At 39.6% G+C, this 25576-nt stretch overlaps 1 long non-coding RNA gene across 2 annotated transcripts; it reads right to left on the minus strand.

Annotated features, from left to right (window-relative positions):
• Positions 1 to 784: 784 nt before the first annotated feature.
• LOC148217171 (uncharacterized) lies at positions 785 to 25576 on the minus strand. 2 transcript variants are annotated; one of them, XR_015798039.1, is made up of 5 exons: positions 25436 to 25576; positions 21419 to 21541; positions 5670 to 5792; positions 2753 to 2842; positions 785 to 2170 (listed from the first exon to the last, which is right to left on the minus strand). It is a non-coding gene; the product is annotated as an uncharacterized LOC148217171 (long non-coding RNA). The 2 variants fall into 2 exon arrangements; XR_015798038.1 differs by lacking the exons at positions 21419 to 21541; positions 25436 to 25576 and adding an exon at positions 7147 to 7211.

Here is a 25576-nt window from a genome sequence, read left to right on the forward strand (position 1 = left end):
AAGGGGAAATACAAATGATAAACCAAGAGAATGACCTGGAAAATGTTTTCTTATTGGATCTACAAAAGAGGCTTGTTAAACCCTTGAAGAAGTCTGTGCAATGGGATAAAGAAGAATTGAAGAGAAATCAAATCCTACTACAATATTTGAATGAAGTAAAGATTAAGACTGTTAGAAGTAAAAGGAAGGAATATAAAGTTGGTTTATTTGATCAAGATTAAAATAAGACATTTATTTGCAAAGTTCTCGCAACCCTTTATTGACTTTTTGCTGACACTAGGTTTGAAAAGTGAACGTTTTAGGGATTAGTTTATAGATAAGGGATGAGATATGGGATGAAGAGATATCTGTCTGTAACTTTACAGGGGGTGAAGAGTTACTAAATTTGTCTATACTTGTAATGAAGGTCAGAAGTCACTTCTTTATATATTTCTTTTCTTTTTCTTTATCATATTCTTTATTTTCTCTTTTTTCTTTTTTTCTTTTTTCTTGCACTTTTTATTCTTTCTTACTATTCTTTTTTCTTTAAGTTTAGTTTGTATTAGTTTTTATTATTGTAATTAAAATAAAAAATTATATATAAAAAAAAAAAGGAGATCTGCTGTAGATAGCACTGGGTGAAATGAACTGACAGTCTGGCCTAATGTAAGCAGCTCCCGATATTCCTTTCCCACCAATTTTATCATTTTTTTCTAGAGTGAATGCCATAACAGTGTGTGAGGGTTCTATGCTTTCCAAGGACTGGACATACCACAATGTAGCAAATCAGTACACAATGCTTTATTGCAGCTCACACCTTCCCCAACAATAGACTATTGCTCTCTACCCTCCTAGGTCTTGCAAGGAGATGTTGCCATGTAAATATGTTTTTAATACTCAGTCCTTGAATACTTAGTTCAAGCAAAAGTCTGTAAGTGGTATACAACCTTCATGTCCTTCCAAAAGTTCTTACACTGTTGGGTTGAGGTGCCGTCTCAGTGTGGTTGTTCCTCTTCTACAGTACTTGCTACTGAGCTCCAGGCAAAGCTCCAAGCAGGACTCCCACCAGGATATGCTGCTCACCATAGCTTGTGGTCCTGGCAGTTGACTGATAGTCCTCTTGCCTGCTTGTAATAGCTGCCAATCTCCAGATGTTGCCTCTGCTTCCCTGTCTGCATGCCATTTGCTTATCTCCTTTTCTCCTACACACTTACCCACTCTGTCTTATAATTTGTTTTTTTAAACTAAGGGCCTGGGTGGGGTGAGGCTGCCTCTGGATGTCAGCACATCCTTGAAAACCCTGGGCTGTGGCTCAATTATTACAGGCAGCTGGAACGCTGGCTTGACTGCTTGTGAGTAAAGTTGTGAATGAATGAATGAATGAATGAATGAATGAATGAATGAATGAATGAGGGAAATGGGGTGGGAAGTGTTTCTGCTTGGCTCCACCTACTTTTCCCAAGCGTGGACAGCAATCCCAAGTTCGATCCCTCACACAATGAGACCTTTTTTTCATTTCTCTGATCAGTGGACCAACTTAGCTATCAAACAATGTCACTGGGAACTCAACATTTGGTCCATATAATGATCTATAGCATTTCAAGTATTCTGTTGCCATATTGTACTTCTTTAATGTCCTTTGTTGCAAAGAAAGTGCAGTTGTGCAAACTGCCACTTAGCCCTGTGGAAATGTTTACAAATTAGGAGTAAGAATAAACTAGAAAGAACATGTGAGAAAAAAGAATCCTATCGAATTCCAAGGAACTACTAGGTGAGGAGGAGGCTTCTCAGCATAAGAGCTACAATGTGTGTAGAAAGAAGGGGGGGAACTTGCCTGTTTGGGGGCAATATTGGCAGCCCTGGGAGAATGCATTTTTCTGTGTGTGGAAGAAGCTTGGCTACATATTCCAGAGCACATTGAACTTGGATAGCCTGTATGTGGGCTGCTCTTTTCCTTTTCCTTCTAAATTGTTAACACAACTACTCCCTTGAGGGAGGTAACTGTGACACGATGCATGTTCTGATTCCTCATCAAGCCTCTTCAGAAATGGGCAGTAATAGAACAGCTGCCAACGGCATCATACTTGTAGCTAAACACACGGCGTTCTCTGCATTCAGTGCAAAATCTCACTGCACAGTGAACAGGCTCACCTCAGGCTTCAGCAGCCAATAAGCATGATCTGGCCGGCATCTGTAAAAGAAGGACCGCAAGTAGATTGGCACAGTGTTAACACAACTAGGATCTATGCCCAAGCCTGATTATTTTCCAGGTAACCCAGCCAAAAACAGGGAGCATCTTAATAAAAATGTAGGGTCCCCGAATATAGAATTAGAATTTTGAAGGGGTCGTAATCAAGGAAAGAGGCTTATCTCGGTGGAATTAGGCAGTGGCAAGGCAGCTAAATGTGAAAAGGTTTTAAGCTGAGTGCTTATGTTGGGCAGGCTTGGTTATAATTTGGAAAAGTGCACCTAGAGCCAGTAATGTAATTACAAATAAAGGAAAAGCTTGATTGTTTTTCCACACATGAAACATTAAGCAAATTAAGGCATTTCTCTCCAGTCGAAATATTGACTGTAATTATAGATAGCACGCAGCCTGAGCTGCTATAAAATATCGAAAGTGCCTTTTCGATTGCCACCAAGTAGAGTTTATTATTTAGGCCTTACACAAACCCCACAATTTAATGACGTACAGGTTTTACCAAACAATGGGGAAGTGGCCATTACTGCATTGTATTGTCACCTTTTCCATTAGTAGCATGAAACCACTCACCAGAACAATAGGAACAGGTTTAAATGTACTATATTATACTTTCCAAATGTTACATTGCCCCGAGCAGCTGCACGTCCATGTAATCACCCGCTGGAAAAGAAGGTGGGGGGCGGGGGGGGGGCGGGGAAGAAAGGTGTTAGAACTGCTGGATGAGAATTTTACTTTTCTGGCAAATGCCAACCTTTTGTCAGCTGGCAGCAGACTTTACTGGGCCTACAAATTAACTTTGGAGAGAAAATGTGCAGACTCTCCTGCAACAGTTTCCAAAGCATTTTTACTACTGGATTTTTCACAGAAGAAAACAAAACAATACCAGACCTGCTGTCTCACCAGATGATATTTTGAGCAATAGGGTAAAATCTCATCAAAATGTCCTACATAGCCACATTGAGCAGAAGCAAATTAGTTCCTTTATTTTATGAGAAAGGAGAAAACAACGTGGTTTGTGCTTGCTGCTTGAGAGAATAAAAATATAAATGGAGCGGTTGACGCTTAGTGAATTTGTCCTTGGTGATCACCTGCCAAGCATACAAGTTGATTGGCACAAGGCCATTTGCTTAAGAATTGTGCTCCCTTTCACCTACTACTTTTGTGAGCTCTTTTCTATAGTCCTTGTTTTTTTAAAAAATTGTATTAGTATTTTTAAAGTGGCTTTTTATGGCTATGTCCTCACAATGCTATACAATACAGACAAAAGCATGATCAGATTAATAGGCCATTGCTATAATAGGAAGGATTCAGATTACTTCTCATTGCACACAAGCCAATTACAAATTCACTGGAAGGCAGTTTTAAACAGAAAGGTCTATTGTTTGCTTAAATTCCTGGACCAAAGAAGCTAAGTAACACTTCATTGTAAGAGAATTCCACAGTGCCAGGATCTATTTTCTCAGTCATTATGAATGCCTTGTTCTAGGATGTTTTTGCAGGTCCTGCCTTTGTAGGACAAACAGAAGCTCAATCAGTAAATAGTTTAACTCCAGCACTTTAGTAGTGCACTACAGTTTAGATATTGCAACCAATCTGGAGCAAGTCCCATAAAGTGGCTTGTTGTTCCTATATTTCATTGTGATTTACAGTATTGAATTTTTCAGATGCATCCATCTGAAGGTTGCAATTGCCATGTGTTGACATCTGAATAGTCATGTATTATCTTTTTAAAGAGAAGTTTTAGTAAATAATTACAAATAACTGTAATAGTTCATTAGCTAATTTTCTAGATTTTTCTTTTAGAAATAATAGCAACAACAAAGCAGCAAATACAGCATGAAACTTCATGTACATACCTTAGATGTACCAACTATGTAAACATGACATTAACCCAGGATAGCATCCTTTTTTAAACAGGTTCATGCCTTCCTATAATGCAAAGAGAGAACTCTTTGGAGAGGACTCTTTGGAAAAGACCCTGATGTTGGGAAAGATTGAAGGCAAAAGGAGAAGAGGATGGCAGAGGATGAGATGGTTAGATAGCATCACTGAAGCAATGAGCATGACACTGAGCAAACTCAGGGAGGCAGTGAAGGACAGGAAGGCCTGGCGCGGAATGGTTCATGGGGTCACGAAGGGTCGGACACGACTTAACGACTGAACGACAAAATGCCTTCCTATGTAGATACAAAACTCCAGTTTGAAGAAGGGGGAAAAAGCAGAAATTGGTGGTATATTGGACTGGCATTTTGAGATTTTTAAATGGTCCTTTAGGGCTTAAGGATATCAGTTATGCCTGTCACAGGGAAAATTAAGAATAAACTGATGAGAAACTGGACCCAGCTATAAGATAATATAAAAGTGAACCCCAGGGGACAAGATACCTGAAACGTATCTTCATAGAGAAGTATTGCAGAAAATTTACACTTCCATACATCAGTAACTTTCCTTTAGATATTTTAGGAGGCAAAAATACCCTAATATGAAAAGTTTTTGCTCATGTGGGTGTGGGTATGGAAAGGGACAAATTAGACTGACAAAGTACATATTGTAAAAATTATTTTTTCTTTTTAGGTTGTAGTTGTCAGTCTAGAAAAGGCGTGTAAAAATAAAATGCATTAATACAATACACCAGCATTATATTGTTTAAATGTAACTACTATAAATAATGACTTCATTTTATTTCTTTTCAGTTCTTAGTTTTAAGTTCTTACTCTTTTTGGCAGAATATTTAGCAAGATGTATTTTAAGATGTGTGTTTATGTCCAGGTTTATATGTATGTGCATTTATTATAGAACATTTACAGTACATACATATATAGCAGATATGTAACATGAGATTATATAAAAATGAAAAGCAAAATGATCGATTGGTAATGGAGCCACATGTTTAGCTTGTAAAGCTACAAGTGATAGAAATGGAAATAGAAAATTTGTTAGATTTAGAAGGAAGAAGTGCAGAGTCAGGAAGTAGAGCAGATGAGAGGGACTAGCAGGTGAATTTTTTTCCCCATGAAATATTGGGAAAATAGATGAGTATTTCCTAATATTTTCTTTTAAAATGATACACAAAACAGTTGTGTGAAATTCATGTTGAAAGTGAGAAAATCAGGAGAGCCTTCAGTCAGCTTTAGTGGTCTGCCAGTTGTGCTTTTCCTGGACCATGAGCTGCTGAAGACTGTGACTTATGGCCTTGTCATTTGAAAATAAATAAATAAAATAAAATAATTTGCTTTATGTGGGGCTGCCCTTGAGGATGGTTTGGCGGCTGCACCTGGTAGAGAAGGCACCTGGCCTTAGTCAATTCAGCAGAAGAACACCTGCTATGTGGGGGCTGCAGTGGTTGCCAATAGGCTTCCAGGCTAAAGGAGCTGAAGAAAATCAGCAGCAGAGAAGAATGTATTCTTTTAAACACATTGAGAATCATCTAATCAAATAAATTTGATGATAAGCAGAGAAGCACCAGGTCTCTGCAGTATATGCTTACTTTTGCTGATACTGCTGAATAATTGGGATTTCTTCATACTGCAGATGGTCAAATCCAGTTTTCTTTAAAGTGGTGCTTCTATGATTTCCACTGGCTTATCTAACATCAAATCCCATACTGTGCCTGAAATGTAAAATGTAGTATAGGTAAGATGTTGCCCTAGATACCTTATGCTACATGCTATGTTTTATCTGTAATCTCCTCAGTTTTGTATTTAGTTTTGCAGATGCAGACACTTGGAGTTGCAGTGATGTTGTGGGCCCTGCATCTTCTTTAGAATGTCATCAAGGAGCTGTGAGAAACAGATCTGGGTTAATGGCAGCTGCAGGATTCACATACTTGTGTAGTTTGGGCTTTGGTGCCTGCCATAATCTGTAAGGAAATTAGTAAAACTATTGTTCCACTGATGAAGACAGTTTAATTCCTTTTAGAGAGGACAGGTTGTATGTGCCAACAGGATTCTGTACAAAACAGGATCACTCCAGAACAAGAATTTCAATATTTGTAGAAACATAATACAGAGAAAAAACAGTGCAATAAAACACAATACAACACATGCACACATACATATTTAAAAACTAACAAGGGGAAGAAAATAAAAGGTTCACTGAGAACTGCTCACTAGACATGAATGGAATGGAAGAAGGAAAAAATATAGAAAAGGGGAGAAGGCCTCTAGATGAGGGCCTGGCTGGCTCATGTATTTTATACAGACATTCCTATTACGATAAATTTCATACAGGTCCATGTGTATTAATGTAAGTGAAGGTAGCAATTTGCAGGCCAGTTGATTTACTCTAAGAAGTATTACTAATAGTGAAATCTGAAGATATTGTCAAATCTCCCTAACAAAAGGTTTTGTAGATGCATAGTTGAAAGTAACAATCATCAGCATTTGCTCAGCAATTACGCCTTGGAAGAGCTCCAGCCTCTTGTGCAACAAACTACTAAGGAGAAAACTCTCAGCCTCTTACCCCCTCCCTTTCCTGAACCTTTCTTTTCAAGCACATTTCCTTAGAAGGCTGCCCTTGCCTCTCATTACAGTGGAAATCAGCTTGTCCGATCTTGTTTGGCAGCTCGCATGCCACCCTCTGAGGTCACTGGACAAGGATGAATTACCTTAAAATGTTCCACATTTAGTTTGTTATCTATAGTTGCAGACTTATTGTATAATAAGCCAGGGGAAAGAACAACTAATAGGCTATTTGCATGAGACACTGTTTATTATGCAGTGAAATTCCTTGATGCCATTTTACTCCTATCCTTCAACCATAAACTCAAAATCTACCTTTTGCCCCGAAGGCAGTGGCTTGAGCTACCACCTCTGCTCTTGCTTGGATTCTGCCATGTCCATCCTTGCCCCATGCCTGTCCTCCTGCCTTGTCCTTTCTTCCACACCCCATCAAACTGCTCTTACGGTTAAGTGGCTTTTCCTAAGATTCATCTGAAACTTAAGGCCATTATTCTATTGCTTCACCTGTTGTTCTTCCTACATCTCTCAGTCAATGCTGGAAGGTTTTCCTCTTCATACTTGCCACAAAGGGAAACACATTTCTTAATGTGGATGCAGAGGTTGGTCACATGCTAGAGTAAACATGGGCTTCTGATAGATAAGATAGATGCCTGCGGTCTATTTATGGCATAGTTACAAGAAGAGGCACACTGACAATCCCCAGGATTCAGGATATGATTATTCTTCAGTATACTTGTTATATTTGCCAGCTCACTAGTTCTACACACTGACTACTGTAAACGACATGGGCTCACAGGAGCAGGCCAATAGCACAAATCCCTTTCTTTTAAAAAGCATGTTTGATCTGTTCCCAGGATAATAGGTATATTTATCAGCTGCAGAAAAAATAACAAACAGCCTGTATCATCTTATATATATAGTAGTAGAATTGGATTTATATCGTCCGGATGGTAGAGGGAGGGAGGGAGGGATGGAGGAAGGAAATTCCTATGAGATTTGGGGATCTCTCTCTCACCAGTGAAAGAGGAAGGAAAGAACAGGGCATCAAGTGACAAGGTCAACCTTTTTACTTTTGCAGAAAGCAGCTGCCAGTCAGAGCAGGTGATGTTAGTCTCAATGGTCTGACATATCAATCAAGAGCTGTGAGGTGCATCTCTGACATAGAGGCACAGTGGATCTGTAGATGTTGGAGGGACAGCGAACGTATGTGCTGGCCCTGGTAATTCATTCTGAAGGGAATCTACAGCCACCTGGCTGAAACCTAAACTCAGTGAATTGAAATTAGAACAATCTGCATGCTGGAAAAAGATGCACTGGGGTAGTTGTTGTGTGTGTTTGCTTATGTGTATGTGTTCTCTGGTGATTTTAAACTTGGTACATCAGTAGTCCGTGGAGGCCTAGGGGTAGTTTTCTGGAGCTTCTTTGAATTCATCAGGCAGAATCTGTTTGCTTTAGCCCTTTGCCACCTCCCCACCCCCACCCCACCGTCTGCCTGCCCCAACTTCCCATATTTGCTGCCAGTCAGCTGACCAGACAAGAGCCAAGGACTGTCCTTACTAGCACTCCAGAATGGACCAGTAGTTAAAAACATGTTCATTGAAGCCTACAAGCAGTAATGCAAGTAGCAACATTAGTTTTTAAATTCAGAAAACTGACAATAGTAAATAAGATATGACTGCAGTTACTGACTATGCATTCATATGTGATAAATGGAACTGGGATCTCCTGTGACCAGCAAATTTATGGTAACAGTTGTTGTTATGATATGGTATGGAATACATGAAATAATTCATATGGTAAATACATAAATAATTTTGCATCAATTTTTTGGTCCAAAGTTTAGTTTAAAAAGGCCTCTAAAAATAGAGGCAATGGGATGGCATACCCAAATGCAATTATAATTAGTGTCTTATTCACCCAAAAAATGTGAACTCACATGCTTTTAAAGATGATTGCAGTAAGTATGAGAAACATTGGTCTACTCTGGTGTTACAATGCCTTTGTAGCCATAAAGCTGTTTGCTTTGTTATTCAGGTTTATGCCCCCTCCCCAAAAGACAGTCTATTTGAGGTAGAAATATCTCTCTCCTTAACATGTAGAGAGGGCAGATGTATTAAGCCTGAGGGCCTCAGAATAAGTCAAGATAAAAATAACAGTAAGGAATAAAAGTAAGGTAAAAGTAAAGAATGCCCTCAAGGAGGGGGCCAGTCTGATCTCTTCTGGGAGACTGATCCAGAGGATTAGTGCTGCCACTGAAAAGCGGTACTTCCTGGCTTCAGTCCCCTTCACTTTCCAGAACTGGGGAATGAAGAACAATTTCTCCCTGGTCAACCTAACAGGCAACAACATGGAAATTATTGCCACAGTCTTCTTCCAGGATGTTTATTCACCTCCCAATCTGGTCTACCACTAGTCTCCTATGGAGATAGAAACCAAAATAGAACAGCAGTCCTATTTTCTGGTCATTTTGTTTCAATGATGAGCAATTTAATTCTGGAACTAACCAGGAATAAGCCAGGATCTCTTTTTCAAGAACATTGCCAAATGGTGAAATAAGCATGCCAAGTTTATTTTAAAGTATGATTTATGACTAATTAATAAATCATGTTTGCAATCAGGGATGTTTGGATATTCAACAGACCACAATGATGAAAGGCCAGTAACAGTGTAGTGCATACAGCAAATATCTTCCTCAGAGCTAACAATGAAGCTTTGATGGGGGTGAGGGTTCCTTTGCAACATCAGGATGCCACTATCTGTACTAGAAGGTTAACAAGCCCTCTTTCTGAATACAAACACAGGGCAACATCTGGAAAATGTTTTTCCCAGAGGGAGAAGACATTTATTTTGGAATTATCCATACTTAGTATGAACAAAGAGTTTGTCTTGAAGCTACAGTTTTAAGAGAAAAAACAGAAAACAGCCTCTTTTTATTCTGAAAAAAGGGTCTGTGATACACCATTGATTTCCTTTCTCTAGACTTCAGTTTTTGAAAGCATTTTAGCAGTTGGAAATGAAAGCTATAAAACCCCCTCAAGGGCATTAACTATTCTTAAATCAATCAATTCCCAGCAGAAAAGAAAAGATACATAATAATCCTTCCTCAAAAATAAGCTGAAAAATGTCTGAAGAACTAGCGCACAGAAATTTTTCGGAGCTCTATAATTCTCCTGTGAATAGCACTGATTCATTTTGAAATTGAAAAGGACAGCAGGCAACCCATTTTCATATTGGGCAAGATAATTATATTCCTACCAGACCTTAGAAACTAGATTATCAAGTAATGGTCATACTAGTAGTCCAGGGAAATTGCGGGGTGGGGGGGGTGGGGTGGGGGGGGGGACAAGAGCAGATCCAGGAAGCTTACAGCAGAGGTGAAGAAGGGCTGATATTGGAGCCACTGCTGTGATGTTCTCTCTCCAGTTCCCCCTTTCTGTGAAAGGCGCATCCAATCAAGGTAGATGCCATCTTTCACCTGCAGTGGTAGGGTTCAAATAGGGCATTCATTCCCCAAACATCAGCCCATGGTTTTTTGTAATGGCTACATTTCCAATTTCATGATTAATTGATTCAGGAAAAAGAAAAAGAAAAGTTTATTTCATGCTGTTAATGGACTTGTTCCTGGACTGTGATTGGGTCAGTCCATGACTGTGAATGTACTCATTTGAAAGAAACAAAAACTTAACAATGGATTACATAGGAGACATAACATGGGTGCTCACCCTTAGCACAACCTACAGAAGTTTTTATTATTTGTAATTAATCAAACTGAACTGTTATAATTAAAGATCCCCTTCCCTGCTCAGTTTTATATCTGTGCAAGTAGTTGGTTAAATGGATTGTGAGGTTCCTTAGTGCTTCCAGAGCTGGGCAAAAACACCCCGAAGTGAGACTGTGGATTCTTTCTCTACATGCATAGCATCTCTTTATACTCTTCCCTCATGTTCATGTTCCTGGAACTTTTCATCTTTGAAACTACTTTCTTGTGCATTCAGACTCCACAATTCACACGCAGACCAGGAGTGAAAACATTCCACATCTCTTAAAGCAGCCCCCATTAACTCAGGCCATTTTCTGCTCTTCCCTTTGAAATTCATTGAGCGACAGAGAGAACTTAGTGAATAACACTTGATAGCGGATGTTCAGTAATTATGTGGATACAGAAAAGTAAAAATAGTGCAGAAATGTGATTAGTCCACACTTGAAATAGAATTTATTTAGTTGCTCATTTTCAGCTTATACATAATCAGCTAAGGATGGGATAGGATCAGGATAACTCAGCTATCCTTCAGTATTATTATTTACATACCTTTACCAAAAGCACAATTGCTACAAAAATCACAACTTAATATCAGCTCAGGTAAATATTAAAACCAGAACAAATCAAACACATCAACCATGCATACTTAAAACAATGCCCTTGTAAAACTGCAGAGCACACATAAAATAAATAGCTGAAACATGCCTATGGTTGGAGAAATATGCACAGGATATATAAGAAATTGTCAATGAGTATAGGGATAGGACAAATCAAACCTGCAAATAGAAAAGAAAAAGAAACTGAAATTTGCAAAACTAAGAAATGGAGAGAAAACAAATTCAGAGTTGCTCATCAATACTTATGAGCTTCATCTACAACCTCCCACTACAATGGAGAGATTGAGGCCATCTGGATAGAGCAGCAGAGGGACCAGAAATTGTGACCGAATTGCTGGCGGAAAGAGGAGAGGACTCAAAAAACATATTCCTCTCCCAGGAACTCTCTTTCAGGGCTGATCTAAGACAGTTGTCTTCCTGAGGCATAGACATGGCTGGCAGTTGAATCGTTCATCAACACCAAATTTTTGATCATACTTGGGAAACAAGTTAGCCTGCGGTCTACACGGCATTGCTTGTTACATGTAGCTCTGTTTTCCAACAGAACAACAACTGTAGGGTTCATAAGAATCATCAGGAAGGGCTGCTGCTATGAACACCCCTCCAGCAGCTGTCACTTATTGCAACCACCTTACTCATGACTAGACTGACCCTGCTCCCTTTGCTGCCATTGCTAGGAGCACTGCCAGTAGCTGAGCATCAGCCGGCGTTTGTTTGACATCAGCAACAGCAGCTGGTGTTCTGGGCAAATTATTTTAAGAAGATGCACATCTGTTCAGGAATGTTTTCTAGGCAGCAAAATATCAATATTTAGAAAGTGTCATTATACCAAGAGACAGATTTGGTGGATTAAGAGGATAATATTAATAATATTAACAACAAAAACAACAATACCAGATAGCTTACTAAGCTCCAGCCTCCTGCCTTGATCCCTGATGCAAATGCCAGAATCCTTGATAGTTGATAATCCAAAAACCACAGGGAAATGTCCACTAGAAAAGGCACTGACCGTATGTTTTGATTGAGAGGATCTCTTTCAGCTACCCAGGCATCAAGCAGTGGCAAAAAAAATCAGTGACAGGGAAAAGGATGTAGTTCTGTGTACACACATTTCATTGACAGAGATGGAGGAAGATCTTCCATTCATTTTTTAAATATGTATCCAAAAAAGAAGAAAGCTATGTGGTAGGAAAATAAGGGCTTGGCAATAGGAATGAAGCTGGAAAATATCTGATTGAATTCTGCAAAACCAACCATCTGTTCATTTCAAACACCTTCTTCCAGCAACAAAAGCAGGGACTATATACATGGACTTTGCCCAATAAACTATAAAAATTAAATTGAACAAAAATTAAAAAATACATCTATGGAAGCCAATAATGGAAAAGCTCAATAACATCAATGGACAAAACCTGGAGCAGACTATGGTAGAGACGCCCAACTGCTAGAGTGCAAAATCAAGCTCAAGTTGAAAAAAGAGCAAGTCAGTCATAAATGTAGTAAAGTATGACCTTAAATATGCCAGCAGAATTTAAAGGCCACCTGCAAAATCAGTTCACTGCATCGGCCACTAACAGCAGGATACCAGAAGGGTTATGGGAAGATATCAAATTGTGCTAAATGAAAAGTGCTTGCACAGTGTGAAAAAGCAAAAACAGCCAAAATGGATAACAGAAGAAACTAAAAATTGCTCAGAAACATACAAAAGCAAAAACGAGAGGGGCAAAACAGCCTCCCCTGCAGAACTGTGCCCAAATTTCCAAGACAAGACAAAGAGAACTATCACAAGGATGCATGTGAGGAAGTAAAATTAGAAAATATTGAAGAAGAACAAGACCAGCATGAGAGTTAAAGAGAAAATTCCAGCCTCAAATTGGAATGCTAAAACCCACTCAAGAATCCACGCTGAATGATGCTGAGAAGATCAAGAAAAGATGGAAAGAATACACTGAATCATTATACTATAAAGATCAAGTGCGTCAACAGCCCTTTCAACCTGTACTTTATGATCAAGAACCACTGGTGAAGAAAGAAGTCAAAGAGCACTGAAAGCTTTATCAAAGAACAAAGCACAGGCATTGATAGCATTCCCTTTGAAATACTACAGCAATCAGATGCAGTTGTTGCAATTCTTAAAAGACTTTCCCAGGAAATTTGGAAGATAACATCATAGCCACCTGATGGGAGAAGATCAGCACGCATACCAATACCGAAGAAAGGTGATCGAACTGACTATGGAAAGTATTTGCCAGCCTTTGAGGTAGGCCAAGTCAGGAAACAGACTCCAGAAGTACCACTGGAACTCTGTTGCTGCAGGGTGTAATAGCAGACTCCTGAAAGCCTGACAGAACCAGCTCCATACTCTTCTACACTACTGCACAGTTGCCCTGATCCCACATGAACGCAATATTCTACTAAAGATCCTTCAGTGAAGACTAAAACCATACCTGGAGCAAGAACTGCTTGAAGTGCAAGCAGGATTCAGGAAAGGACAAGGTACAAGAGACATCACTGCAGGTGTGAGATGGATCCTTGAAAAGAGAAAAGAATACCAAAAAGATACATACATGTGTTTCATTGACTACAGTAAGGCTTTGGATTGCATAAAGTGCAGGCCACATTAAGAAGAATGGATATACTGGAATACCTGATAGGTCTCATGCACAATCTTTATGTCCATCAAGAAGCAACAGTCCAAACAAAACAAGAAGAAGCAGAATGATTTAAAATTGCCAGTGGGTATGACAAGGCTGCACATTTTCTCCTCACCTATTCAACTTATATGCAGAACAAACAATCAAAGAAGCAGGACTATATGAAGAAAACTGAGATGTGAAAATTGGAGGGAATTCATGAACAACCTTTGCTGTGCTGATGGTACCATATTACTGACTGAAAGTGAAAATGATCTCTGATTATCAAGATCAAGGAACACAGTCTCAGAATGGGCCTGCACCTTAATGTGAGGAAGACAAAGATTCTAACAGTTGAAAACATCAATAATTTCATATTTGACTCAAATGACAAGACTAAGACTTTTGGATGCATCATGCAAAGAGAAAGATCATTAGAGAAAGATACCATGCTTGGCAAGATTGAGGAAAACTCAAAAGAGGAAAAGCAGTAATGCAATAGACTGAACAGCCATGGATGTCATTCTATCAACGATTAGCTACCTGGATGAAGAGTAAACACAGTTGAGGACAACTAACCTCAGGGTCGCCATGAGTTGACAACAGTTTGATGGCAACTAACAACAGCAACATCAAAATTCACACAATTCTTTATTAAAAATATGGAAAAATTCAGATTTAAAAAAACTGGAAGAAAATAAATTCAGCAAATTTATGCACCACTCTTCCTGACCTCTCAACAGCTTTGAATACCATCCACCATGGTATCCTTTTGAGTTGACTTAGGGAGTTGGGAGTGGGTGGCACAGTTTTATGCTGGTTCTCTTCCTTCTTCCAAGTCAATCCCAATCAGTGTTGATTGGGAGCAAGAGGTCCAGCCTGTGGCCCCTCCTCTGTGGGATGCCGCAGGGTTCGTTACTCTTTCTTCTCCTTTTTAACATCTACATGAAGCCACTGGGTGAGATCATCTGCCACCATGGGATGAAGTATCATCAATATGCAGGTGATACCCAGTAATATATCTCCATCCCAGGTGAGGTGAGTGATGCCGTGACCACCCTTTCACAGTGCCTGGAGGCTGTGGGGGTCTGGATAGGGTGCAACAGGCTTCAGCTGAACCCTGGTAAGACAGAGTAGCTCTGGATTGGAGACCCCTCTGTATCTGAGGATTTACCATCTTTGGTTTTGGATGGGGTCACACTGCCCTCGACAGACTCAGTGCATAATCTGGGGGTCCTCCTGGACTCATGACTCCTGCTCAAGGAGCAGGTGGCAGTCGTGGCCAGGAGGGCCTTTGCCCAACTTTGTGTGGTACACCAGTTACACCCTTTCCTGGATCAGGAGGCTCTCCAGTCAGTCACCCACGCCCTGGTCATCTCTTGATTAGACTATTACAATGTGCTCTATACTCCTTGAAGAGTATCTGGAAGCTACAGCTGGTTCAAAATGCAGCCACATGGACAATCTTGGGTGCCCTAAGAATGGCACATATAACGCCTTTATTGTGGGAGCTGCACTGGGTCCCAGTTTGCTTCCAGGTCCAATTCAAAGTGTTGGTTATTACCTTTAAAGCCCTACATGGTATGGGTCCAGGTTACCTGAGGGACCATCTCACCCCCATCACATCAACCCATCCCACTAGGTCAGGCAGAGAGGGCATGTTATGCACCCTGTCAGTGAGAGAATGTTGGCTGGTGGGGCCCAGGAGAAGAGCTTCTCTACCATTGCCCCTGCCCTTTCGAATATTCTCCCCCCAGAGGTATGGCAGGCCCCTACCCTCCTGGCTTTCTGGAAAGAATTAAAGACCTGGCTCTGCCAGCATGCATGGGGTGACAAGAATCTTACCCAACCCTGGGGGTGGCTGGCGTCTTGATGATGCTCCCCAAGTTACTGCCGATTTAACATCTATCCTTGGATTATATTTATTTTCTATTTATTTAGGATTATTTTATATTATAATTTTAATTGATTTTAACTGCTTTGTAAACTGCCCAGAGTTGTTTTTTAACAAGATGGGTGGTGACAAATTTGATATATAAACTAAAATAAAATATAAATAAGAAGACTTTAAGAACTTGAACCCTTAATAGTGTAGTTTGAATCCTATCTAACCAAGAAGCACAAGGATGGATGTACCACATCCATCACGGCTCTGCCACAGGTCCTACAGGTGCAACTCAGGCTCTCTTTATACTGAATCTCAGCCTGAAAACTGACTGACATGGGTCTAGATAATCTGCTTCCTCCAGGGCTCTCATCAACTCTATTTGGCAGCATCAACTCTGTTTGGCACCAGTTCTCCAGACACAGAAGATCTTTCCTATTGCCTGATTCAAATTCTCATACATCACAGGTTGTCAACAGAGTGCTTGTGGGGACCAGGAAATCTATGATCACACTGAAATAGTACCTATGGCCCTCAAAATTAAATTAAAATTAAAGCAATTTTAAATAACATCCAAAATTTCACACGAACCTTTAAATTGCATAAGATAAATGCCAGTATACCAAAGTGTCCTGAGAGACCTAATACGATTTTATCTTGGCACCTGAAAAAGTTGCCTAGTGCTGTTGTGGTTGGTGAAGCCAGTGCACTGAATCTGTGAACATCTTGTGAATATCTTGTGCCTATAGAGTTAAGTTTCTTTGAGTTGCGTTGGCCAAAGATCTTCCTGTGCACATGGATATGATCTCTGAAACTAATCTTTTGTTTTATTGGTTCGTGGACAGCTCCAGGCATTTTGAATCCACATGCTTGTAAATGAGTTCACTCACATCATGAGTCAGTGCAGCCCAACTAAACAGATGTTTCCACGAAAAGCACTGGGATCCTTTGCAAGCCTACAGGCAATTGGAGTAGTCTTACAAAGATTTATTTAACAAGTGCTTAACTACCTTGGAAATGTTTGCTAAATGAACCTCCACATGGCTCATTAGATCTTGGAATACACAGGTCATATTCTAGATATGCTCAAATTTTAAAGCCATATGTGGCCATCTTGACACATAACACATAGAAGATGAAATTAACAAGTTTGTTGAAAAGATCAGGTTGCAGTGAAAGTTAAAGGCTGAGTTTTGAACTTCCATTTCATCTTTCCAACATATTATCAAAGTGCTGTGTGAATAGAGGTGGATTTTTCACAAGATTAATCCATAGGTTGGTACTGTCTTTATGGTATTGGAAGGAATGTTATCCCTAGACTGACAGTGGCAAAATGTGTATGCATTGGTGAAGAAATTAAGGTAATGAGTATGCTATTTACATTTGGGAAGAAATTAAAGTAATGAGAATACTATTTTCATTTGGGAAGAAATTTGGGGAAGAAATTAAGATAATGAGAATGCTGTTGTGCAGCCATGCAATATACTGCTAGACCAACTTCGTTTTAGCCACTATGTTTAATTTGTGGACATGATTAGTTAGAACCTGCTTGCTCCAGACTTTGACATCTGGTAGCTACTATTTGATGTCTGGTGGCTTTTGCCGTCTGGTGGCCTTTGATGTCTGGTGGCTATTATTTACAGTGCATCCTTCTATCTTGAATATATTATTGCCTTTATATCTGCGCAAGAGTATATCTCCAATAGAAGAGAATATCTGTAGCTCAGGGTTGAACTCTGGAGTTCTTGCCATGCACTGATGATGTTATCCTATTGGGTAATGAAATGTCTGCAAGCAAACGACCAAGCTCAGGGAGCACCAAGGATTCCCAGAGGATATCTCTTCTTTCCTCCTCCTTTTATCCTGACAACCCTGAGAGAGAGAACAGCTGGCCTAAGCTTATTCAGCAACATGGGCCAAGCTTGGGGAACAAGAATGCCATCAGAGAAATGGGTCCGCTTTGTTCTGCTGCTCCCCATGTAGACATACAAGGTTTGAAAGGGCCTTTTGGGTCATGAAGTCTAACCTCTTGCTCAGTGCAGAAGTCCAAACTGTAGCACCATCAGCATGCAGGTTGGCTTTGCCGCTGGAGCCCAAACCTCACGGCTGCTCAGTGGGAAAGAAAAGGTAAGCAAAGGCTGCTCATCTCATTGCTCGTTCTGCTTCTTTGCTCATCAGTGCAGACACAACAGGGTTAATGGCAACGAGGCTGGTTTTTTAATTAATCTCTTCAATTTATATAGCCACCTATCTCACAAAAGCAACTCTGGGTGGCAATACAACAATATAAAATAAAACATAAACAATAGCCAAGGATCCAAACCAATCATGGCAGATAATAACCATATCACAGCCTGTAACTAACACTCCAACTCCCATGCCGGGGAACATACCCTCATCTGAAGACCCTTCCAAAAAGCTGGAAGCGTAAGGGCTAATCTAATGGCAGGGGGCTGGGGAGGCAGGAAATGGTGTCCCAAAAGACAAGCACAGCAACAGAAAAGGCTCCTTCCTGTCTTTTGTCTGACAGGACCCACAGCAGTAATCCATTTGGGAGGTGACTAAGGCATGACTGACCACAAACAGAGTGTAGAGAGTAAGGAAGATGACCTTGTGGAAATACATGAGCTCCATTACCAAAGCAATGAGGGGAAAACCATAATTTAACTCCACCACAGTCAGATAGTGTTTGTGAGCATCTCAGACCGACACCTCCCTAATTCACAAGAGTATAAGAAGGGGAAGGAAGTACTGCACAATCCATCTTGCAAAACTGATGCTAGCCCGACTAAGTAAACCAGATAAAGAAATCAGCTCCACAGGAAATCTAAAACTATTTTTATTGAGATTGGTGATAATGACAGAATCTTGAAGAGAAACTGATTGGTTTTATTGGTTTCTTTGTTATTTTTACTCAATGTTTTATTTTGATATTTTAATTTTATGTTGACTACATTATAAAGTGCTGTTTTTTTTCTTATTTTAAATTTTGTTGTTATATATTATTACATTTGTAGCCTTACGTTTGTATTTTGCTTGCAGCCTCACTCTGGTAATTAATGATGTAGCTAAAATTCAGAACCAGAGCTCTGTCGTTCTCTTTCACCTCTTTTGAAAATATACATACGTCAGGAACTTCATCTCGGCCCAACTTCTATATAAATGCTGTGTGTGTGTTTTCTTTAAATTAAATTTTCTCTCTTCAATTTCAGAACATTTAGATGGTTAAAATTCAATTAAACCTATTGTACTTAATTTAACATGATATTCACTAATCATATATAAGACAACAGGAGCATTCTTGCCTTGGCTATTTATAGTTCCCACCCTCTGAATGACAAATTAAAGATAAGCAGTAATCTCATACTGTGTATCTGAGAGGGAAAATCAACAAAAAACAGAAGCTGCAAGTCAAGCGTTTTTTAAAAAAAGAAGAAAATTGAGAATTTGATGTTAATATCTATATTACAATGAAAAATAAGGTAAGAAGGATCATTGATTGGCTAGAACAAGAATAGATATCTTCTGCTTCCTATCTTGACAAGAAAGATCTAAACTGAAGATATAGCTATGTTTTGATCAAATGTAGTTAGTCCCTCATTAAAGGCTTTTCCCATCAACAGAAAAGGGAGGGGGAGGAAGAAAAGGTAAGACAGAGAGTCTTCATTCTTTTCATGATGCCTGAAGAGAGCTACACCAATGCCTGCCATGTGATAAAGACATTAAATGAAGTCAAAACTGACGGCCTGAACCAAAGGACAATGGTGACAATGGTAAGGAGTGGGGCCTCCCAGGGAGGAAAACCTAGGAAAGGACATCTTGCCTAATGAACTTTCCCCTCAAATAAACTAGAGCCATCACTGTAATAAATCATCCATGACCCAGAATTTCACTGCATGACAAGATGTGTCCATAGTAATCTGCTATCAGATAGATAGATAGATATTATCCAATCATTTGATACAGATTCATTCCATTTCTTGAACTTTCTATAGAGACATATTGGATCCAATCAGTGTTCCAGGCCACAGGTGATATTTATGGTTGGTTGATTCTGTATTTACCACCAGACTAAAAAATTACTCCTAGCAGTTTACAAAAAAAGGGATTTATAAAAAGAGCTAGACCTATTTCCAAATGTAATACATTATAGCAATTCCTGTGACTGCACTTGTCCATTTCATCTTCCCCATAAGAACACTTATGCTATCCCTCATTCTTTAGCAGGGCCACAAAAGAGTATTGGCTCACTATTGGTTTCTGCCATGGATTGAAGAACATAAGAAGAGCCATGATGAATCAGACTAGAGGCCTATCTGCTCCCAAAGTGGTGAACCAGATGCCCCTGAGAAGCCAAGACAGGATAAGAACCTGATATTCTCTTGTCCTTGAGTCTAATGCCTTTGGGCTTCTTAGAAGCATCCATAGCAAGAAGCTTGGAATATTTGGTTGAACATTCTGGAGTTATCTGGGTCACTTTTCTGAAAAAAAGCTAGTGCATACTGTTATGCAGTTCATGGTGCCTTAAATTGTGAAGGTTAATCTCTAAGATTATGGAGAAAATCTATGTGGTTGCTAAGAGTCAACAATAACTTGATGGCACATAATCAAATAAATCAATCTCTAAGAAAGGTAAACCTCTTGAGTGAAATGTGGGGAGGCTGTTAGAGACAATACTTACCTGCCCAACAATCTAATTAGTCTGGAAAAAAAAATAGATCAAGCAGGTGAGGCAAAACACTTCTGACAGTTCTCTTTAACTTGGAAGAATTAGGGCATGCAAATGAAGAACTTTCTTGAATCTACTATGGAAATGAAAATGATCCTGCTGTGGGATTTCTCCCCAAGACTCAGAGCCTTGGAACAACAACAACAATAACAACAAGAAAAATTGCCAACCTTGGATTCAAGCCCTAAAGAGGTGCACAATGGCTGAATAGGGGTTGGATACCAGAGCTGTACATCACTGCTAGTCCAGCTTTCCCTAGCCAGATGCCCTTCTGCAATTTGCAGAATTCTCAGCAACGTACTAATGGAATCACATGAATTGTAGTTCTAATATAGCTAGGACTCATCAAGTTGGGGGAGATTGCTCTATTAAACAGGCAGTCCAGATTTATACAAATCCAACTTTATGAAAAGGGCACAAGAATGGTGGCCACTGTTTTGCACATGTACAAATGTGCAATCTGAGGTCCACAAAAATCAGCTAACATGAAGTTTTCCCAAATGGAACCCTTAGAACCACCTGTAGATAGATCTATCAATACCTTCATTCTGCCTAGTTTTCTCTTGGAAAAGAGACACAATGAACCCAAATGACAAGCAGGAAAAATAAGCCTATAATTTTCAGAGCAAGGATTTATTGGGACATAGAAAGCTGTTTTTATTCATTTTTGTCTTGCATTTCTAACCCTCATCGCTCTACCACTCCAAGCAAGGTTAAACTTCTACTTGGTGTCCTCTCTGTCCCCTCCCTGCATACTTCTGTTTGAATAGTCTGACATCACAGCATCATGCAAATACTGTATGTGCATTATCAGAGTACATGGTAACCCATAGGGGCTCTTACTGGAGCTCATTTGCCACTTGTTCTCCAAGTAAGCGTCCAGGTGCCTGACATTTCAAAGAATTTCTCTACCTGAAAGAAGTTTCCCAACTTTTGCAGCCTACAAATGGAGCCACAAAACTTTGGGAGCAGCTTCGTGCTCATTATAATTCTTTGGCCTTTTGGTAGCAACCAATTAATTTGCATTTGCAACTTATTTGCATTGTATTACAAAGCACAGTAGCTCCTCATTAGAATATTATGCATTGCTCCCTGTGTCAGCCATTCCAAATGTCAGTTTTGAAAAAGGTCCATGCTAAGGTGTTTACTTACCTGCAGCCTTTGTTTTGCTTTGCTAGGCCTGAAATATTTGCATATGCAAAAATGTGTTGGAAGATATAGTCACATGCAACCTCCAATTATTCAGATATATTTCTTGATGAATAAGGTGACAATCTAAATTAAAGGGAAAATATATTAGGGGGGAGGGTATGTTATAAGATATAGACACATGCAACCTCCAATTATTCAGATATGCTACTTGATGAATAAGGTGTCAATCTAAACCAGTGTTTCTCAACCTTGGCAGCTTTAAGCTGTGTGGACTTCAACTCCTAGAATTCCCCAGCTAGCAAACTTGCTGAGGAAGTCTGGGAATTGAAGTCCATACAGCTTAAAGCTGCCAAGGTTGAGAAACACTGATCTAAACTGAAGGGAAAATACATACTCATTCTAATTATCAGCTGTCAGCTAGCTTTAGCCAAAGTAAAGTTTCTAGCAGAACAGTCTGTCCACCTCTTTGCAGTATGTGTTACTAGGTATCATTCATTAATAATCTGGATGCCAAATTCAAATTGAAAAACATTCTCAGGCTGCTTCTTCAACCCTCTCCACACCTATGGAACTCCATCCTTGTCAAAATTCCACAGTTCAAGTCTGGATTGGCTTGCACAAGCCAGGATTCAGTCAGTGCTTCTCAAACACATAACAATTATGATATATATATAACTATGTATAGCCAAAATAAGGTAACTGAGAAATACAAGGATATCTGCATGCTCTGGGAAACCCCAAGGTATGAATAAGTAGGAAAAAACTAAGAGGAGACACGCCCCTCAAATAATCCAATGCCCACCACTCAGAACTGTCTACCCTGTGTGGGGCTGGACAAAATAATGGGTAGAAAGGAATTTGGAGTAGGTGAAGAAGGGCATGACTTCCTAGGATATCAACTCCACACACTGCAATGTTTTCTTGCAAATTTCACTTATCAGACTAAATGTTATTCCCCTTCAATTCAATGTTTTACTAAATAAATCGAACCTGTTCCAATAATCAATGTTACATTTTTAGTTATTTGATGTCTAGGAATGACAGGAGTCCACTATGTTGGGGGAAAAAATGGTAGGTGTCAGCATCTAGCTGAACTTGGCTGATCTCAGATTCCAAGTCTAAGTAGGATTAGACTTGATTAATTCTTGGATGGGAGATCACCAGGAAATCCAAGGATTGTAGATGTAATGGTATGTGGGAATGACCTTCGGAGACAGAGCAAAAAGATGCAGCTAAGGGAATGGTCAGATAAACAGCAACATAGCCTGCAGCAGGGATGTGGGAAGAGCAAGAGGCTCAGAAGAGCCTATAAAGGGAATGGGAGGAGAGATATACTTTCAGAGTTGCATGATTCTGTTAATGTGACCTTACAATAAAGTAGAATTAGCTCATCTGACCAGGCTTCTTGCCTGGTCTATCTTGCAAGGCTGACAGTAGATGAGACTTGGAAGTTGAACAAACATTCGAGAAGATGGCTATGCTAAATACTTTCATTCTGTTGTGAGGAAAAACAACCATGGATATACCCATGCAATCACTAGGAATTTAATCTTTTACTTATGTTGGAGAAGACTACTCTAACACAAGTCAGTTAGGAAATAAGATTATAGTGGAGTCCTTGGGGTTCTCTGAGCTTGGTTCTTTTCTTGCAAACATTTGACTGCCCGGCTAGGTAACATCTTCAGTGCTAAAATGGGATGGGGTTTGCTCTCTATTTATATGCTGTGGCCTGCCTTGCCAGTGCTGGTGGGGGTTTGTTTTGCTCCTCTGGTAGTTCCTTGATTAGCATCTGTTTACTGCTTGATTGTGTGCCTGGTGGTGACCTTTGCTTATCTGGGTGATGATTGCTGGTGAGGTGATCTTCTGGTCTTTTCTCTTTTGAATAGTGTGTAGATGCTGTTTATCTCTATGTGTCTGTTAATTGCTGCCTTGTCTGAATACCAGGCTTTCAAGAATTCTCTTGCATATTTGGATTTAGCTTGGTCTAAAATGCTGACAGTTTATTATAAGATTATAACCTCCTGCACAGATACAACTAAGGCAAACGTATTTACTGTCTCCTTCCATTTATTTGATTAACCAACAGAAATTTCTACCATTTACTTCGTGCTTGTTGTTTCTCTTATAGGTTGCCCTCAATAGTTGCCCATCAGGCTCCCTGGCCTGAAATCAGCAGAGGCTACCCAAGCACACAACACTGCAGTTAGGTAGGAAGCTTTATTTGACAGCAGACTGAAGCCACTTAAAAGACTTGATTGTCCTCTATCAGCATGAAGGAGAAGTCCTTTTTTCCCACCTTCTGTAGTACAAATCTGACACTTTTCCCCCTGCCCCCTCATGGCTTAACAGATGCCTTACCTTGGGTTGCTTGCTCAGGCTTGGTGCTAGGTGTGGCAGCTAACACCAGCATTCCTGACTACAAAACTCAGGCTCCCAAAAGATCTCCTGCACTGCCCATTCATTCAATTTTAGAATTATGAAGTTGAGAAATAATATAGTTTAATCCCCTGCTCATTATAAAATCATCAGTGCAAACTTTGTGTTAGCCTTTGCTTAACTTTGTCCAATGAAGGAGAGATTCCCCCCCCCCACACACACACACACATACACACTTTTTTCCTGATGTTTAGCCCCAACCTGCTCCCCTGTAATATTGGGGCATTTTGCAGAGAAGCTAACAAGTCTAAAACATTTGAATTATAGAGGTGCTTTTAAGTCATAATTCAACTCAGTTGTGAACTTGGAATGTCCTACACAAAATCTAACTGGTGAAATTGGAAAATGTGACAGGATTTGTAATGTGAAAATGCTCCTATAATGTTAGCCTGTCAGGCCCACCTGAGATAAATAACAGAACATGAATGATCGTAGCAAAATTGCTGATATCAGGGTCATGGGGCACAACATTAACACACTGTACAAGATGTCAGGTTTTAGAAAACGAATGCACAAGTGAATTATTTTTTATACTGGAAAAAGATATTCAGCATAAGTCACTGAGGATTCATCCTTTCAGAAATACACTTGGAAGGAAAAATATTCCTTAACATACACAATAGCTTCTTGTACAATAGAGCTTCAGGTGTTTTAATTCTTATGAAAGACTGAAAGGTCATTGGTGCATAAGGACCAAGGAATCTCAAAATCCATTTCTGTTCCTGCAAAATCGAAATACACGTTGCAATCTTCTCCCTGAAATTGCTCCTTTGTGTACTGTGAGTGCATATATCTGAATGTGCATTCAAAATAATGCAGCTAACACTGGATGCAGGGAGTGGGGAAAATGAGGTATTGTTAATCATCAGCATAACTGAGATATTATGAATATGTGATTTGCTGGACATTTTCTTAAGCGACTCTCCCCTTTAATTGATCCTCATCATAAGGCTATAGAGTGAGAATGGCTCTCAGGGCATGTTTATGCCATAGATAAGTGCAAATGGGAAAAAGCTTTATAGATGTTTGTGTATTCTCCCCTTCTTCCTGACTACAGATCATACCTTCAGTGATCTTGGGCTCTTTTGTAGGAAGAGTTCAGAAAGAAACATGGGAATTCAGGCAAATAACCATGCTGATTGTCTTTTCTGTTTAAACTATAAATGCTGTTATTATCAGCATCTAAAATCAGTCGGGTCAGTATAACCTTAAAATTAGGAGTTCCTTCTCTGCAAGTTCATCAGTTAAAAAGATGTGAGACCAAAGAAGATGCAAGTCCAGGGAAAAAGGAAAAACTGCAATATCATGGAGGCACTTAGGTTGCCATTCCCAGGGCTCCTGCTTTGGAAGAGATGGCAATTAAACATGATCTATACATTGTGTGATGAATGATTGTGTGATGGGCTTTTGATGAGAAATGTACTTTTCTACAATTTTGCACATGGTCAAAGCCAAAAAATTCCATACCTTAGCAAAACATGGCTGGAAAGTAAAACTGCCTATACATGCCCAAATACACATACAGTAATGAATTGAAGTATAATTCTCAAGTGATGGAACCATGATTTACCATATACTTACCTAATCCCAGTTTGGCAAAGTACAGTAATCTGTTTCCCTTCAACAGTGCAAGTGTGATTACTGGTTTAATTCAAATTCTTTTGCATTTCTGATATCACCATCAAGTATGCAGTGGGGCAGAATACCTCTACAAAGTCCTTC

The sequence above is a fragment of the Python bivittatus genome, unplaced genomic scaffold (assembly GCF_059951505.1).
Source record: "Python bivittatus isolate LINGU-HERP-01145 unplaced genomic scaffold, Pbiv_v1 ctg000020_np1212, whole genome shotgun sequence".
NCBI lineage: Eukaryota > Metazoa > Chordata > Lepidosauria > Squamata > Pythonidae > Python > Python bivittatus.